The sequence below is a fragment of the Lithobates pipiens genome, unplaced genomic scaffold, assembly GCF_037356315.1.
Source record: "Lithobates pipiens isolate NorthernLeopardFrog02 unplaced genomic scaffold, aLitPip1_a1.2 Scaffold_8, whole genome shotgun sequence".
In the NCBI taxonomy this organism is placed as follows: Eukaryota; Metazoa; Chordata; class Amphibia; order Anura; family Ranidae; genus Lithobates; species Lithobates pipiens.
In genome coordinates, this window is record NW_027507903.1 from 271,609,977 (window position 1) to 271,625,686 (window position 15,710).

The following is a 15,710-nucleotide window of genomic DNA, read 5'->3' on the forward strand; positions in this document are numbered from 1 at the left end:
GAGTCATGGATATCACCTCTAGCTTTTCCACACACTTTTCTCACCAGGTCAGCTGAAAACATACGCCAATGGTCGTCAGGTTTTCCAGCTCAGCTGACTAAGCAGGAGAACCAAAGTCCACATTCCAATTGCCTTTGGGTCCAGAAAACAAGTTTGCCTAAACACCAAACACTTACAGCGATGGTCAGCTCATAAACAGTGAAGAAAAAGAGCTCACATTGAAGGTGTTGCACCTAAACTGTGCTTTGTATTGGCAGATTTGGCTTACGGCTGCCAGAGGGGCAAGGCATGGCAAGAGCTTTGAGTTTGCCAGACTGTGAAAAAGTTAAAGGTAAGCACTGTTTCTGCCCGGTTTCGGACCGGGGACCTTTTGCGTGTGAGGCGAACGTGATAACCACTACACTACAGAAACCCATTCATGCTGTTTTTTTGAGCCTTGCAGACCGAAAGTCTACCCTAAAGTAAGATCGGTGAAAAGAGCTGCTGAAAGCGACATTGACAAAAAGCACTAGCGTGCTCAAATTGTTTCTGCCCGGTTTCGAACCGGGGACCTTTCGCGTGTTAGGCGAACATGATAACCACTACACTACAGAAACCTATCACGACAGCACTTTTCGGGTTGGTTGCTCGGAGGTTGGGGTCACCGTATTAGCTATTATTTGTTTCTGGTTGGTTGATAACCTGAGTTCAGTTTACCGTCCTTGCAAATGATACTCTTTGGTAATGAAGCAAAGAAGGAAGAAAGCCCATCTCGGATGCCTAACTTGATACAAATAACATCCTCAAAACAGCCAGTACTGGCAAGATACACTGAGTCATGGATATCACCTCTAGCTTTTCCACACACTTTTCTCACCAGGTCAGCTGAAAACATACGCCAATGGTCGTCAGGTTTTCCAGCTCAGCTGACTAAGCAGGAGAACCAAAGTCCACATTCCAATTGCCTTTGGGTCCAGAAAACAAGTTTGCCTAAACACCAAACACTTACAGCGATGGTCAGCTCATAAACAGTGAAGAAAAAGAGCTCACATTGAAGATGTTGCACCTAAACTGTGCTTTGTATTGGCAGATTTGGCTTACGGCTGCCAGAGGGGCAAGGCATGGCAAGAGCTTTGAGTTTGCCAGACTGTGAAAAAGTTAAAGGTAAGTACTGTTTCTGGCCGGTTTCGAACCGTGGACCTTTCGCGTGTGAGGCGAACGTGATAACCACTACACTACAGAAACCCATTCATGCTGTTTATTTGAGCCTTGCAAACCGAAAGTCTACCCTAAAGTAAGATCGGTGAAAAGAGCTGCTGAAAGCGACATTGACAAAAAGCACTAGCGCGCTCAAATTGTTTCCGCCCGGTTTCGAACCGGGGACCTTTCGCGTGTTAGGCGAACGTGATAACCACTACACTAAAGAAACTTATCACGACAGCACTTTTCGGGTTGGTTGCTCGGAGGTTGGGGTCAGCGTATTAGCTATTATTTGCTTCTGGTTGGTTGATAACCTGAGTTCAGTTTACCGTCCTTGCAAATGATACTCTTTGGTAATGAAGCAAAGAAGGAAGAAAGCCCATCTCGGATGCCTAACTTGATACAAATAACATCCTCAAAACAGCCAGTACTGGCAAGATACACTGAGTCATGGATATCACCTCTAGCTTTTCCACACACTTTTCTCACCAGGTCAGCTGAAAACATACGCCAATGGTCGTCAGGTTTTCCAGCTCAGCTGACTAAGCAGGAGAACCAAAGTCCACATTCCAATTGCCTTTGGGTCCAGAAAACAAGTTTGCCTAAACACCAAACACTTACAGCGATGGTCAGCTCATAAACAGTGAAGAAAAAGAGCTCACATTGAAGGTGTTGCACCTAAACTGTGCTTTGTATTGGCAGATTTGGCTTACGGCTGCCAGAGGGGCAAGGCATGGCAAGAGCTTTGAGTTTGCCAGACTGTGAAAAAGTTAAAGGTAAGCACTGTTTCTGCCCGGTTTCGAACCGGGGACCTTTCGCGTGTGAGGCGGACGTGATAACCACTACACTACAGAAACCCATTCATGCTGTTTTTTGAGCCTTGCAGACCGAAAGTCTACCCTACAGTAAGATCGGTGAAAAGAGCTGCTGAAAGCGACATTGACAAAAAGCACTAGCGCGCTCAAATTGTTTCTGCCCGGTTTCGAACCGGGGACCTTTCGCGTGTTAGGCGAACGTGATAACGACTACACTACAGAAACCTATCACGACAGCACTTTTCGGGTTGGTTGCTCGGAGGTTGGGGTCACCGTATTAGCTATTATTTGCTTCTGGTTGGTTGATAACCTGAGTTCAGTTTACCGTCCTTGCAAATGATACTCTTTGGTAATGAAGCAAAGAAGGAAGAAAGCCCATCTCGGATGCCTAACTTGATACAAATAACATCCTCAAAACAGCCAGTACTGGCAAGATACACTGAGTCATGGATATCACCTCTAGCTTTTCCACACACTTTTCTCACCAGGTCAGCTGAAAACATACGCCAATGGTCGTCAGGTTTTCCAGCTCAGCTGACTAAGCAGGAGAACCAAAGTCCACATTCCAATTGCCTTTGGGTCCAGAAAACAAGTTTGCCTAAACACCAAACACTTACAGCGATGGTCAGCTCATAAACAGTGAAGAAAAAGAGCTCACATTGAAGGTGTTGCACCTAAACTGTGCTTTGTATTGGCAGATTTGGCTTATGGCTGCCAGAGGGGCAAGGCATGGCAAGAGCTTTGAGTTTGCCAGACTGTGAAAAAGTTAAAGGTAAGCACTGTTTCTGCCCGGTTTCGAACCGGGGACCTTTCGCGTGTGAGGCGGACGTGATAACCACTACACTACAGAAACCCATTCATGCTGTTTTTTGAGCCTTGCAGACCGAAAGTCTACCCTAAAGTAAGATCGGTGAAAAGAGCTGCTGAAAGCGACATTGACAAAAAGCACTAGCGCGCTCAAATTGTTTCTGCCCGGTTTCGAACCGGGGACCTTTCGCGTGTTAGGCGAACGTGATAACGACTACACTACAGAAACCTATCACGACAGCACTTTTCGGGTTGGTTGCTCGGAGGTTGGGGTCACCGTATTAGCTATTATTTGCTTCTGGTTGGTTGATAACCTGAGTTCAGTTTACCGTCCTTGCAAATGATACTCTTTGGTAATGAAGCAAAGAAGGAAGAAAGCCCATCTCGGATGCCTAACTTGATACAAATAACATCCTCAAAACAGCCAGTACTGGCAAGATACACTGAGTCATGGATATCACCTCTAGCTTTTCCACACACTTTTCTCACCAGGTCAGCTGAAAACATACGCCAATGGTCGTCAGGTTTTCCAGCTCAGCTGACTAAGCAGGAGAACCAAAGTCCACATTCCAATTGCCTTTGGGTCCAGAAAACAAGTTTGCCTAAACACCAAACACTTACAGCGATGGTCAGCTCATAAACAGTGAAGAAAAAGAGCTCACATTGAAGGTGTTGCACCTAAACTGTGCTTTGTATTGGCAGATTTGGCTTACGGCTGCCAGAGGGGCAAGGCATGGCAAGAGCTTTGAGTTTGCCAGACTGTGAAAAAGTTAAAGGTAAGTACTGTTTCTGGCCGGTTTCGAACCGTGGACCTTTCGCGTGTGAGGCGAACGTGATAACCACTACACTACAGAAACCCATTCATGCTGTTTATTTGAGCCTTGCAAACCGAAAGTCTACCCTAAAGTAAGATCGGTGAAAAGAGCTGCTGAAAGCGACATTGACAAAAAGCACTAGCGCGCTCAAATTGTTTCCGCCCGGTTTCGAACCGGGGACCTTTCGCGTGTTAGGCGAACGTGATAACCACTACACTACAGAAACCTATCACGACAGCACTTTTCGGGTTGGTTGCTCGGAGGTTGGGGTCACCGTATTAGCTATTATTTGCTTCTGGTTGGTTGATAACCTGAGTTCAGTTTACCGTCCTTGCAAATGATACTCTTTGGTAATGAAGCAAAGAAGGAAGAAAGCCCATCTCGGATGCCTAACTTGATACAAATAACATCCTCAAAACAGCCAGTACTGGCAAGATACACTGAGTCATGGATATCACCTCTAGCTTTTCCACACACTTTTCTCACCAGGTCAGCTGAAAACATACGCCAATGGTCGTCAGGTTTTCCAGCTCAGCTGACTAAGCAGGAGAACCAAAGTCCACATTCCAATTGCCTTTGGGTCCAGAAAACAAGTTTGCCTAAACACCAAACACTTACAGCGATGGTCAGCTCATAAACAGTGAAGAAAAAGAGCTCACATTGAAGGTGTTGCACCTAAACTGTGCTTTGTATTGGCAGATTTGGCTTACGGCTGCCAGAGGGGCAAGGCATGGCAAGAGCTTTGAGTTTGCCAGACTGTGAAAAAGTTAAAGGTAAGCACTGTTTCTGCCCGGTTTCGAACCGGGGACCTTTCGCGTGTGAGGCGGACGTGATAACCACTACACTACAGAAACCCATTCATGCTGTTTTTTGAGCCTTGCAGACCGAAAGTCTACCCTAAAGTAAGATCGGTGAAAAGAGCTGCTGAAAGCGACATTGACAAAAAGCACTAGCGCGCTCAAATTGTTTCTGCCCGGTTTCGAACCGGGGACCTTTCGCGTGTTAGGCGAACGTGATAACGACTACACTACAGAAACCTATCACGACAGCACTTTTCGGGTTGGTTGCTCGGAGGTTGGGGTCACCGTATTAGCTATTATTTGCTTCTGGTTGGTTGATAACCTGAGTTCAGTTTACCGTCCTTGCAAATGATACTCTTTGGTAATGAAGCAAAGAAGGAAGAAAGCCTATCTCGGATGCCTAACTTGATACAAATAACATCCTCAAAACAGCCAGTACTGGCAAGATACACTGAGTCATGGATATCACCTCTAGCTTTTCCACACACTTTTCTCACCAGGTCAGCTGAAAACATACGCCAATGGTCGTCAGGTTTTCCAGCTCAGCTGACTAAGCAGGAGAACCAAAGTCCACATTCCAATTGCCTTTGGGTCCAGAAAACAAGTTTGCCTAAACACCAAACACTTACAGCGATGGTCAGCTCATAAACAGTGAAGAAAAAGAGCTCACATTGAAGGTGTTGCACCTAAACTGTGCTTTGTATTGGCAGATTTGGCTTACGGCTGCCAGAGGGGCAAGGCATGGCAAGAGCTTTGAGTTTGCCAGACTGTGGAAAAGTTAAAGGTAAGCACTGTTTCTGCCCAGTTTCGGACCGGGGACCTTTCGCGTGTGAGGCGAACGTGATAACCACTACACTACAGAAACCCATTCATGCTGTTTTTTTGAGCCTTGCAAACCGAAAGTCTACCCTAAAGTAAGATCGGTGAAAAGAGCTGCTGAAAGCGACATTGACAAAAAGCACTAGCGCGCTCAAATTGTTTCTGCCCGGTTTCGAACCGGGGACCTTTCGCATGTTAGGCGAACGTGATAACCACTACACTACAGAAACCTATCACGACAGCCTGTTTGGGTTGGTTGCTCGGAGGTTGGGGTCACCGTATTAGCTATTATTTGCTTCTGGTTGGTTGATAACCTGAGTTCAGTTTACCGTCCTTGCAAATGATACTCTTTGGTAATGAAGCAAAGAAGGAAGAAAGCCCATCTCGGATGCCTAACTTGATACAAATAACATCCTCAAAACAGCCAGTACTGGCAAGATACACTGAGTCATGGATATCACCTCTAGCTTTTCCACACACTTTTCTCACCAGGTCAGCTGAAAACATACGCCAATGGTTGTCAGGTTTTCCAGCTCAGCTGACTAAGCAGGAGAACCAAAGTCCACATTCCAATTGCCTTTGGGTCCAGAAAACAAGTTTGCCTAAACACCAAACACTTACAGCGATGGTCAGCTCATAAACAGTGAAGAAAAAGAGCTCACATTGAAGGTGTTGCACCTAAACTATGCTTTGTATTGGCAGATTTGGCTTACGGCTGCCAGAGGGGCAAGGCATGGCAAGAGCTTTGAGTTTGCCAGACTGTGAAAAAGTTAAAGGTAAGCACTGTTTCTGCCCGGTTTCGAACCGGGGACCTTTCGCGTGTGAGGCGAACGTGATAACCACTACACTACAGAAACCCATTCATGCTGTTTTTTTGAGCCTTACAAACCGAAAGTCTACCCTAAAGTAAGATCGGTGAAAAGAGCTGCTGAAAGCGACATTGACAAAAAGCACTAGCGCGCTCTAATTGTTTCTGCCCGGTTTCGAACCGAGGACCTTTCGCGTGTTAGGCGAACGTGATAACCACTACACTACAGAAACCTATCACGACAGCACTTTTCGGGTTGGTTGCTCGGAGGTTGGGGGTCACCGTATTAGCTATTATTTGCTTCTGGTTGGTTGATAACCTGAGTTCAGTTTACCGTCCTTGCAAATGATACTCTTTGGTAATGAAGCAAAGAAGGAAGAAAGCCCATCTCGGATGCCTAACTTGATACAAATAACATCCTCAAAACAGCCAGTACTGGCAAGATACACTGAGTCATGGATATCACCTCTAGCTTTTCCACACACTTTTCTCACCAGGTCAGCTGAAAACATACGCCAATGGTCGTCAGGTTTTCCAGCTCAGCTGACTAAGCAGGAGAACCAAAGTCCACATTCCAATTGCCTTTGGGTCCAGAAAACAAGTTTGCCTAAACACCAAACACTTACAGCGATGGTCAGCTCATAAACAGTGAAGAAAAAGAGCTCACATTGAAGGTGTTGCACCTAAACTAGGCTTTGTATTGGCAGATTTGGCTTACGGCTGCCAGAGGGGCAAGGCATGGCAAGAGCTTTGAGTTTGCCAGACTGTGAAAAAGTTAAAGGTAAGCACTGTTTCTGCCCGGTTTCGAACCGGGGACCTTTCGCGTGTGAGGCGAACGTGATAACCACTACACTACAGAAACCCATTCATGCTGTTTATTTGAGCCTTGCAAACCGAAAGTCTACCCTAAAGTAAGATCGGTGAAAAGAGCTGCTGAAAGCGACATTGACAAAAAGCACTAGCGCGCTCAAATTGTTTCTGCCCGGTTTCGAACCGGGGACCTTTCGCGTGTTAGGCGAACATGATAACCACTACACTACAGAAACCTATCACGACACCACTTTTCGGGTTGGTTGCTCGGAGGTTGGGGTCACCGTATTAGCTATTATTTGCTTCTGGTTGGTTGATAACCTGAGTTCAGTTTACCGTCCTTGTAAATGATACTCTTTGGTAATGAAGCAAAGAAGGAAGAAAGCCCATCTCGGATGCCTAACTTGATACAAATAACATCCTCAAAACAGCCAGTACTGGCAAGATACACTGAGTCATGGATATCACCTCTAGCTTTTCCACACACTTTTCTCACCAGGTCAGCTGAAAACATACGCCAATGGTCGTCAGGTTTTCCAGCTCAGCTGACTAAGCAGGAGAACCAAAGTCCACATTCCAATTGCCTTTGGGTCCAGAAAACAAGTTTGCCTAAACACCAAACACTTACAGCGATGGTCAGCTCATAAACAGTGAAGAAAAAGAGCTCACATTGAAGGTGTTGCACCTAAACTGTGCTTTGTATTGGCAGATTTGGCTTACGGCTGCCAGAGGGGCAAGGCATGGCAAGAGCTTTGAGTTTGCCAGACTGTGAAAAAGTTAAAGGTAAGCACTGTTTCTGCCCGGTTTCGAACCGGGGACCTTTCGCGTGTGAGGCGAATGTGATAACCACTACACTACAGAAACCCATTCATGCTGTTTTTTTGAGCCTTGCAAACCGAAAGTCTACCCTAAAGTAAGATCGGTGAAAAGAGCTGCTGAAAGCGACATTGACAAAAAGCACTAGCGCGCTCAAATTGTTTCTGCCCGGTTTCGAACCGGGGACCTTTCGCGTGTTAGGCGAACGTGATAACCACTACGCTACAGAAACCTATCACGACAGCACTTTTCGGGTTGGTTGCTCGGAGGTTGGGGTCACTGTATTAGCTATTATTTGCTTCTGGTTGGTTGATAACCTGAGTTCAGTTTACCGTCCTTGCAAATGATACTCTTTGGTAATGAAGCAAAGAAGGAAGAAAGCCCATCTCGGATGCCTAACTTGATACAAATAACATCCTCAAAACAGCCAGTACTGGCAAGATACACTGAGTCATGGATATCACCTCTAGCTTTTCCACACACTTTTCTCACCAGGTCAGCTGAAAACATACGCCAATGGTCGTCAGGTTTTCCAGCTCAGCTGACTAAGCAGGAGAACCAAAGTCCACATTCCAATTGCCTTTGGGTCCAGAAAACAAGTTTGCCTAAACACCAAACACTTACAGCGATGGTCAGCTCATAAACAGTGAAGAAAAAGAGCTCACATTGAAGGTGTTGCACCTAAACTGTGCTTTGTATTGGCAGATTTGGCTTACGGCTGCCAGAGGGGCAAGGCATGGCAAGAGCTTTGAGTTTGCCAGACTGTGAAAAAGTTAAAGGTAAGCACTGTTTCTGCCCGGTTTCGGACCGGGGACCTTTCGCGTGTGAGGCGAACGTGATAACCACTACACTACAGAAACCCATTCATGCTGTTTTTTTGAGCCTTGCAGACCGAAAGTCTACCCTAAAGTAAGATCGGTGAAAAGAGCTGCTGAAAGCGACATTGACAAAAAGCACTAGCGCGCTCAAATTGTTTCTGCCGGGTTTCGAACCGGGGACCTTTCGCGTGTTAGGCGAACGTGATAACCACTACACTACAGAAACCTATCACGACAGCACTTTTCGGGTTGGTTGCTCGGAGGTTGGGGTCACCGTATTAGCTATTATTTGCTTCTGGTTGGTTGATAACCTGAGTTCAGTTTACCGTCCTTGCAAATGATACTCTTTGGTAATGAAGCAAAGAAGGAAGAAAGCCCATCTCGGATGCCTAACTTGATACAAATAACATCCTCAAAACAGCCAGTACTGGCAAGATACACTGAGTCATGGATATCACCTCTAGCTTTTCCACACACTTTTCTCACCAGGTCAGCTGAAAACATACGCCAATGGTCGTCAGGTTTTCCAGCTCAGCTGACTAAGCAGGAGAACCAAAGTCCACATTCCAATTGCCTTTGGGTCCAGAAAACAAGTTTGCCTAAACACCAAACACTTACAGCGATGGTCAGCTCATAAACAGTGAAGAAAAAGAGCTCACATTGAAGGTGTTGCACCTAAACTGTGCTTTGTATTGGCAGATTTGGCTTACGGCTGCCAGAGGGGCAAGGCATGGCAAGAGCTTTGAGTTTGCCAGACTGTGAAAAAGTTAAAGGTAAGCACTGTTTCTGCCCGGGGACCTTTCGCGTGTGAGGCGAACGTGATAACCACTACACTACAGAAACCCATTCATGCTGTTTTTTTGAGCCTTGCAAACCGAAAGTGTACCCTAAAGTAAGATCAGTGAAAAGAGCTGCTGAAAGCGACATTGACAAAAAGCACTAGCGCGCTCAAATTGTTTCTGCCCGGTTTCGAACCGGGGACCTTTCGCATGTTAGGCGAACGTGATAACCACTACACTACAGAAACCTATCACAACAGCCTTTTTGGGTTGGTTGCTCGGAGGTTGGGGTCACCGTATTAGCTATTATTTGCTTCTGGTTGGTTGATAACCTGAGTTCAGTTTACCGTCCTTGCAAATGATACTCTTTGGTAATGAAGCAAAGAAGGAAGAAAGCCCATCTCGGATGCCTAACTTGATACAAATAACATCCTCAAAACAGCCAGTACTGGCAAGATACACTGAGTCATGGATATCACCTCTAGCTTTTCCACACACTTTTCTCACCAGGTCAGCTGAAAACATACGCCAATGGTCGTCAGGTTTTCCAGCTCAGCTGACTAAGCAGGAGAACCAAAGTCCACATTCCAATTGCCTTTGGGTCCAGAAAACAAGTTTGCCTAAACACCAAACACTTACAGCGATGGTCAGCTCATAAACAGTGAAGAAAAAGAGCTCACATTGAAGGTGTTGCACCTAAACTATGCTTTGTATTGGCAGATTTGGCTTACGGCTGCCAGAGGGGCAAGGCATGGCAAGAGCTTTGAGTTTGCCAGACTGTGAAAAAGTTAAAGGTAAGCACTGTTTCTGCCCGGTTTCGAACCGGGGACCTTTCGCGTGTGAGGCGAACGTGATAACCACTACACTACAGAAACCCATTCATGCTGTTTTTTTTGAGCCTTGCAAACCGAAAGTCTACCCTAAAGTAAGATCGGTGAAAAGAGCTGCTGAAAGCGACATTGACAAAAAGCACTAGCGCGCTCAAATTGTTTCTGCCCGGTTTCGAACCGAGGACCTTTCGCGTGTTAGGCGAACGTGATAACCACTACACTACAGAAACCTATCACGAAAGCACTTTTCGGGTTGGTTGCTCGGAGGTTGGGGTCACCGTATTAGCTATTATTTGCTTCTGGTTGGTTGATAACCTGAGTTCAGTTTACCGTCCTTGCAAATGATACTCTTTGGTAATGAAGCAAAGAAGGAAGAAAGCCCATCTCGGATGCCTAACTTGATACAAATAACATCCTCAAAACAGCCAGTACTGGCAAGATACACTGAGTCATGGATATCACCTCTAGCTTTTCCACACACTTTTCTCACCAGGTCAGCTGAAAACATACGCCAATGGTCGTCAGGTTTTCCAGCTCAGCTGACTAAGCAGGAGAACCAAAGTCCACATTCCAATTGCCTTTGGGTCCAGAAAACAAGTTTGCCTAAACACCAAACACTTCCAGCGATGGTCAGCTCATAAACAGTGAAGAAAAAGAGCTCACATTGAAGGTGTTGCACCTAAACTGTGCTTTGTATTGGCAGATTTGGCTTACGGCTGCCAGAGGGGCAAGGCATGGCAAGAGCTTTGAGTTTGCCAGACTGTGAAAAAGTTAAAGGTAAGTACTGTTGCTGCCCGGTTTCGAACCGGGGACCTTTCGCGTGTGAGGCGAACGTGATAACCACTACACTACAGAAACCCATTCATGCTGTTTATTTGAGCCTTGCAAACCGAAAGTCTACCCTAAAGTAAGATCGGTGAAAAGAGCTGCTGAAAGCGACATTGACAAAGAGCACTAGCGCGCTCAAATTGTTTCTGCCCGGTTTCGAACCGGGGACCTTTCGCGTGTTAGGCGAACGTGATAACCACTACACTACAGAAACCTATCACGACACCACTTTTCGGGTTGGTTGCTCGGAGGTTGGGGTCACCGTATTAGCTATTATTTGCTTCTGGTTGGTTGATAACCTGAGTTCAGTTTACCGTCCTTGTAAATGATACTCTTTGGTAATGAAGCAAAGAAGGAAGAAAGCCCATCTCGGATGCCTAACTTGATACAAATAACATCCTCAAAACAGCCAGTACTGGCAAGATACACTGAGTCATGGATATCACCTCTAGCTTTTCCACACACTTTTCTCACCAGGTCAGCTGAAAACATACGCCAATGGTCGTCAGGTTTTCCAGCTCAGCTGACTAAGCAGGAGAACCAAAGTCCACATTCCAATTGCCTTTGGGTCCAGAAAACAAGTTTGCCTAAACACCAAACACTTACAACGATGGTCAGCTCATAAACAGTGAAGAAAAAGAGCTTACATTGAAGGTGTTGCACCTAAACTGTGCTTTGTATTGGCAGATTTGGCTTACGGCTGCCAGAGGGGCAAGGCATGGCAAGAGCTTTGAGTTTGCCAGACTGTGAAAAAGTTAAAGGTAAGCACTGTTTCTGCCCGGTTTCGAACCGGGGACCTTTCGCGTGTGAGGCGAATGTGATAACCACTACACTACAGAAACCCATTCATGCTGTTTTTTTGAGCCTTGCAAACCGAAAGTCTACCCTAAAGTAAGATCGGTGAAAAGAGCTGCTGAAAGCGACATTGACAAAAAGCACTAGCGCGCTCAAATTGTTTCTGCCCGGTTTCGAACAGGGGACCTTTCGCGTGTTAGGCGAACGTGATAACCACTACGCTACAGAAACCTATCACGACAGCACTTTTCGGGTTGGTTGCTCGGAGGTTGGGGTCACCGTATTAGCTATTATTTGCTTCTGGTTGGTTGATAACCTGAGTTCAGTTTACCGTCCTTGCAAATGATACTCTTTGGTAATGAAGCAAAGAAGGAAGAAAGCCCATGTCGGATGCCTAACTTGATACAAATAACATCCTCAAAACAGCCAGTACTGGCAAGATACACTGAGTCATGGATATCACCTCTAGCTTTTCCACACACTTTTCTCACCAGGTCAGCTGAAAACATACGCCAATGGTCGTCAGGTTTTCCAGCTCAGCTGACTAAGCAGGAGAACCAAAGTCCACATTCCAATTGCCTTTGGGTCCAGAAAACAAGTTTGCCTAAACACCAAACACTTACAGCGATGGTCAGCTCATAAACAGTGAAGAAAAAGAGCTCACATTGAAGGTGTTGCACCTAAACTGTGCTTTGTATTGGCAGATTTGGCTTACGGCTGCCAGAGGGGCAAGGCATGGCAAGAGCTTTGAGTTTGCCAGACTGTGAAAAAGTTAAAGGTAAGCACTGTTTCTGCCCGGTTTCGGACCGGGGACCTTTCGCGTGTGAGGCGAACGTGATAACCACTACACTACAGAAACCCATTCATGCTGTTTTTTTGAGCCTTGCAGACCGAAAGTCTACCCTAAAGTAAGATCGGTGAAAAGAGCTGCTGAAAGCGACATTGACAAAAAGCACTAGCGCGCTCAAATTGTTTCTGCCGGGTTTCGAACCGGGGACCTTTCGCGTGTTAGGCGAACGTGATAACCACTACACTACAGAAACCTACCACGACAGCACTTTTCGGGTTGGTTGCTCGGAGGTTGGGGTCACCGTATTAGCTATTATTTGCTTCTGGTTGGTTGATAACCTGAGTTCAGTTTACCGTCCTTGCAAATGATACTCTTTGGTAATGAAGCAAAGAAGGAAGAAAGCCCATCTCGGATGCCTAACTTGATACAAATAACATCCTCAAAACAGCCAGTACTGGCAAGATACACTGAGTCATGGATATCACCTCTAGCTTTTCCACACACTTTTCTCACCAGGTCAGCTGAAAACATACGCCAATGGTCGTCAGGTTTTCCAGCTCAGCTGACTAAGCAGGAGAACCAAAGTCCACATTCCAATTGCCTTTGGGTCCAGAAAACAAGTTTGCCTAAACACCAAACACTTACAGCGATGGTCAGCTCATAAACAGTGAAGAAAAAGAGCTCACATTGAAGGTGTTGCACCTAAACTGTGCTTTGTATTGGCAGATTTGGCTTACGGCTGCCAGAGGGGCAAGGCATGGCAAGAGCTTTGAGTTTGCCAGACTGTGAAAAAGTTAAAGGTAAGCACTGTTTCTGCCCGGTTTCGAACCAGGGACCTTTCGCGTGTGAGGCGAACGTGATAACCACTACACTACAGAAACCCATTCATGCTGTTTTTTTGAGCCTTGCAAACCGAAAGTCTACCCTAAAGTAAGATCGGTGAAAAGAGCTGCTGAAAGCGACATTGACAAAAAGCACTAGCGCGCTCAAATTGTTTCTGCCCGGTTTCGAACCGAGGACCTTTCACGTGTTAGGCGAACGTGATAACCACTACACTACAGAAACCTATCACGACAGCACTTTTCGGGTTGGTTGCTCGGAGGTTGGGGTCACCGTATTAGCTATTATTTGCTTCTGGTTGGTTGATAACCTGAGTTCAGTTTACCGTCCTTGCAAATGATACTCTTTGGTAATGAAGCAAAGAAGGAAGAAAGCCCATCTCGGATGCCTAACTTGATACAAATAACATCCTCAAAACAGCCAGTACTGGCAAGATACACTGAGTCATGGATATCACCTCTAGCTTTTCCACACACTTTTCTCACCAGGTCAGCTGAAAACATACGCCAATGGTCGTCAGGTTTTCCAGCTCAGCTGACTAAGCAGGAGAACCAAAGTCCACATTCCAATTGCCTTTGGGTCCAGAAAACAAGTTTGCCTAAACACCAAACACTTACAGCGATGGTCAGCTCATAAACAGTGAAGAAAAAGAGCTCACATTGAAGGTGTTGCACCTAAACTATGCTTTGTATTGGCAGATTTGGCTTACGGCGGCCAGAGGGGCAAGGCATGGCAAGAGCTTTGAGTTTGCCAGACTGTGAAAAAGTTAAAGGTAAGCACTGTTTCTGCCCGGTTTCGAACCAGGGACCTTTCGCGTGTGAGGCGAACGTGATAACCACTACACTACAGAAACCCATTCATGCTGTTTTTTTGAGCCTTGCAAACCGAAAGTCTACCCTAAAGTAAGATCGGTGAAAAGAGCTGCTGAAAGCGACATTGACAAAAAGCACTAGCGCGCTCAAATTGTTTCTGCCCGGTTTCGAACCGAGGACCTTTCGCGTGTTAGGCGAACGTGATAACCACTACACTACAGAAACCTATCACGACAGCACTTTTCGGGTTGGTTGCTCGGAGGTTGGGGTCACCGTATTAGCTATTATTTGCTTCTGGTTGGTTGATAACCTGAGTTCAGTTTACCGTCCTTGCAAATGATACTCTTTGGTAATGAAGCAAAGAAGAAAGAAAGCCCATCTCGGATGCCTAACTTGATACAAATAACATCCTCAAAACAGCCAGTACTGGCAAGATACACTGAGTCATGGATATCACCTCTAGCTTTTCGACACACTTTTCTCACCAGGTCAGCTGAAAACATACGCCAATGGTCGTCAGGTTTTCCAGCTCAGCTGACTAAGCAGGAGAACCAAAGTCCACATTCCAATTGCCTTTGGGTCCAGAAAACAAGTTTGCCTAAACACCAAACACTTACAGCGATGGTCAGCTCATAAACAGTGAAGAAAAAGAGCTCACATTGAAGGTGTTGCACCTAAACTATGCTTTGTATTGGCAGATTTGGCTTACGGCTGCTAGAGGGGCAAGGCATGGCAAGAGCTTTGAGTTTGTCAGACTGTGAAAAAGTTAAAGGTAAGCACTGTTTCTGCCCGGTTTCGAACCGGGGACCTTTCGCGTGTGAGGCGAACGTGATAACCACTACACTACAAAAACCGATTCATGCTGTTTTTTTGAGCCTTGCAAACCGAAAGTCTACCCTAAAGTAAGATCGGTGAAAAGAGCTGCTGAAAGCGACATTGACAAAAAGCACTAGCGCGCTCAAATTGTTTCTGCCCGGTTTCGAACCGAGGACCTTTCGCGTGTTAGGCGAACGTGATAACCACTACACTACAGAAACCTATCACGACAGCACTTTTCGGGTTGGTTGCTCGGAGGTTGGGGTCACCGTATTAGCTATTATTTGCTTCTGGTTGGTTGATAACCTGAGTTCAGTTTACCGTCCTTGCAAATGATACTCTTTGGTAATGAAGCAAAGAAGGAAGAAAGCCCATCTCGGATGCCTAACTTGATACAAATAACATCCTCAAAACAGCCAGTACTGGCAAGATACACTGAGTCATGGATATCACCTCTAGCTTTTCCACACACTTTTCTCACCAGGTCAGCTGAAAACATACGCCAATGGTCGTCAGGTTTTCCAGCTCAGCTGACTAAGCAGGAGAACCAAAGTCCACATTCCAATTGCCTTTGGGTCCAGAAAACAAGTTTGCCTAAACACCAAACACTTACAGCGATGGTCAGCTCATAAACAGTGAAGAAAAAGAGCTCACATTGAAGGTGTTGCACCTAAACTGTGCTTTGTATTGGCAGATTTGGCTTACGGCTGCCAGAGGGGCAAGGCATGGCAAG

General features: G+C 45.9%; 4 non-coding genes across 4 annotated transcripts; all 4 read right to left on the reverse strand.

Annotated features, from left to right (window-relative positions):
* Positions 1–6,019: 6,019 nt before the first annotated feature.
* Positions 6,020–6,092, reverse strand: TRNAV-CAC (transfer RNA valine (anticodon CAC)). Its single transcript has one exon. It is a non-coding gene; the product is annotated as a tRNA-Val (tRNA).
* A 740-nt stretch (positions 6,093–6,832) lies between these two features.
* On the reverse strand, positions 6,833–6,905 carry TRNAV-CAC (transfer RNA valine (anticodon CAC)). The gene has a single exon. It is a non-coding gene; the product is annotated as a tRNA-Val (tRNA).
* Positions 6,906–10,068: 3,163 nt separating this feature from the next.
* TRNAV-CAC (transfer RNA valine (anticodon CAC)) lies at positions 10,069–10,141 on the reverse strand. The gene has a single exon. It is a non-coding gene; the product is annotated as a tRNA-Val (tRNA).
* A 924-nt stretch (positions 10,142–11,065) lies between these two features.
* Positions 11,066–11,138, reverse strand: TRNAV-AAC (transfer RNA valine (anticodon AAC)). Its single transcript has one exon. It is a non-coding gene; the product is annotated as a tRNA-Val (tRNA).
* Positions 11,139–15,710: the final 4,572 nt, after the last annotated feature.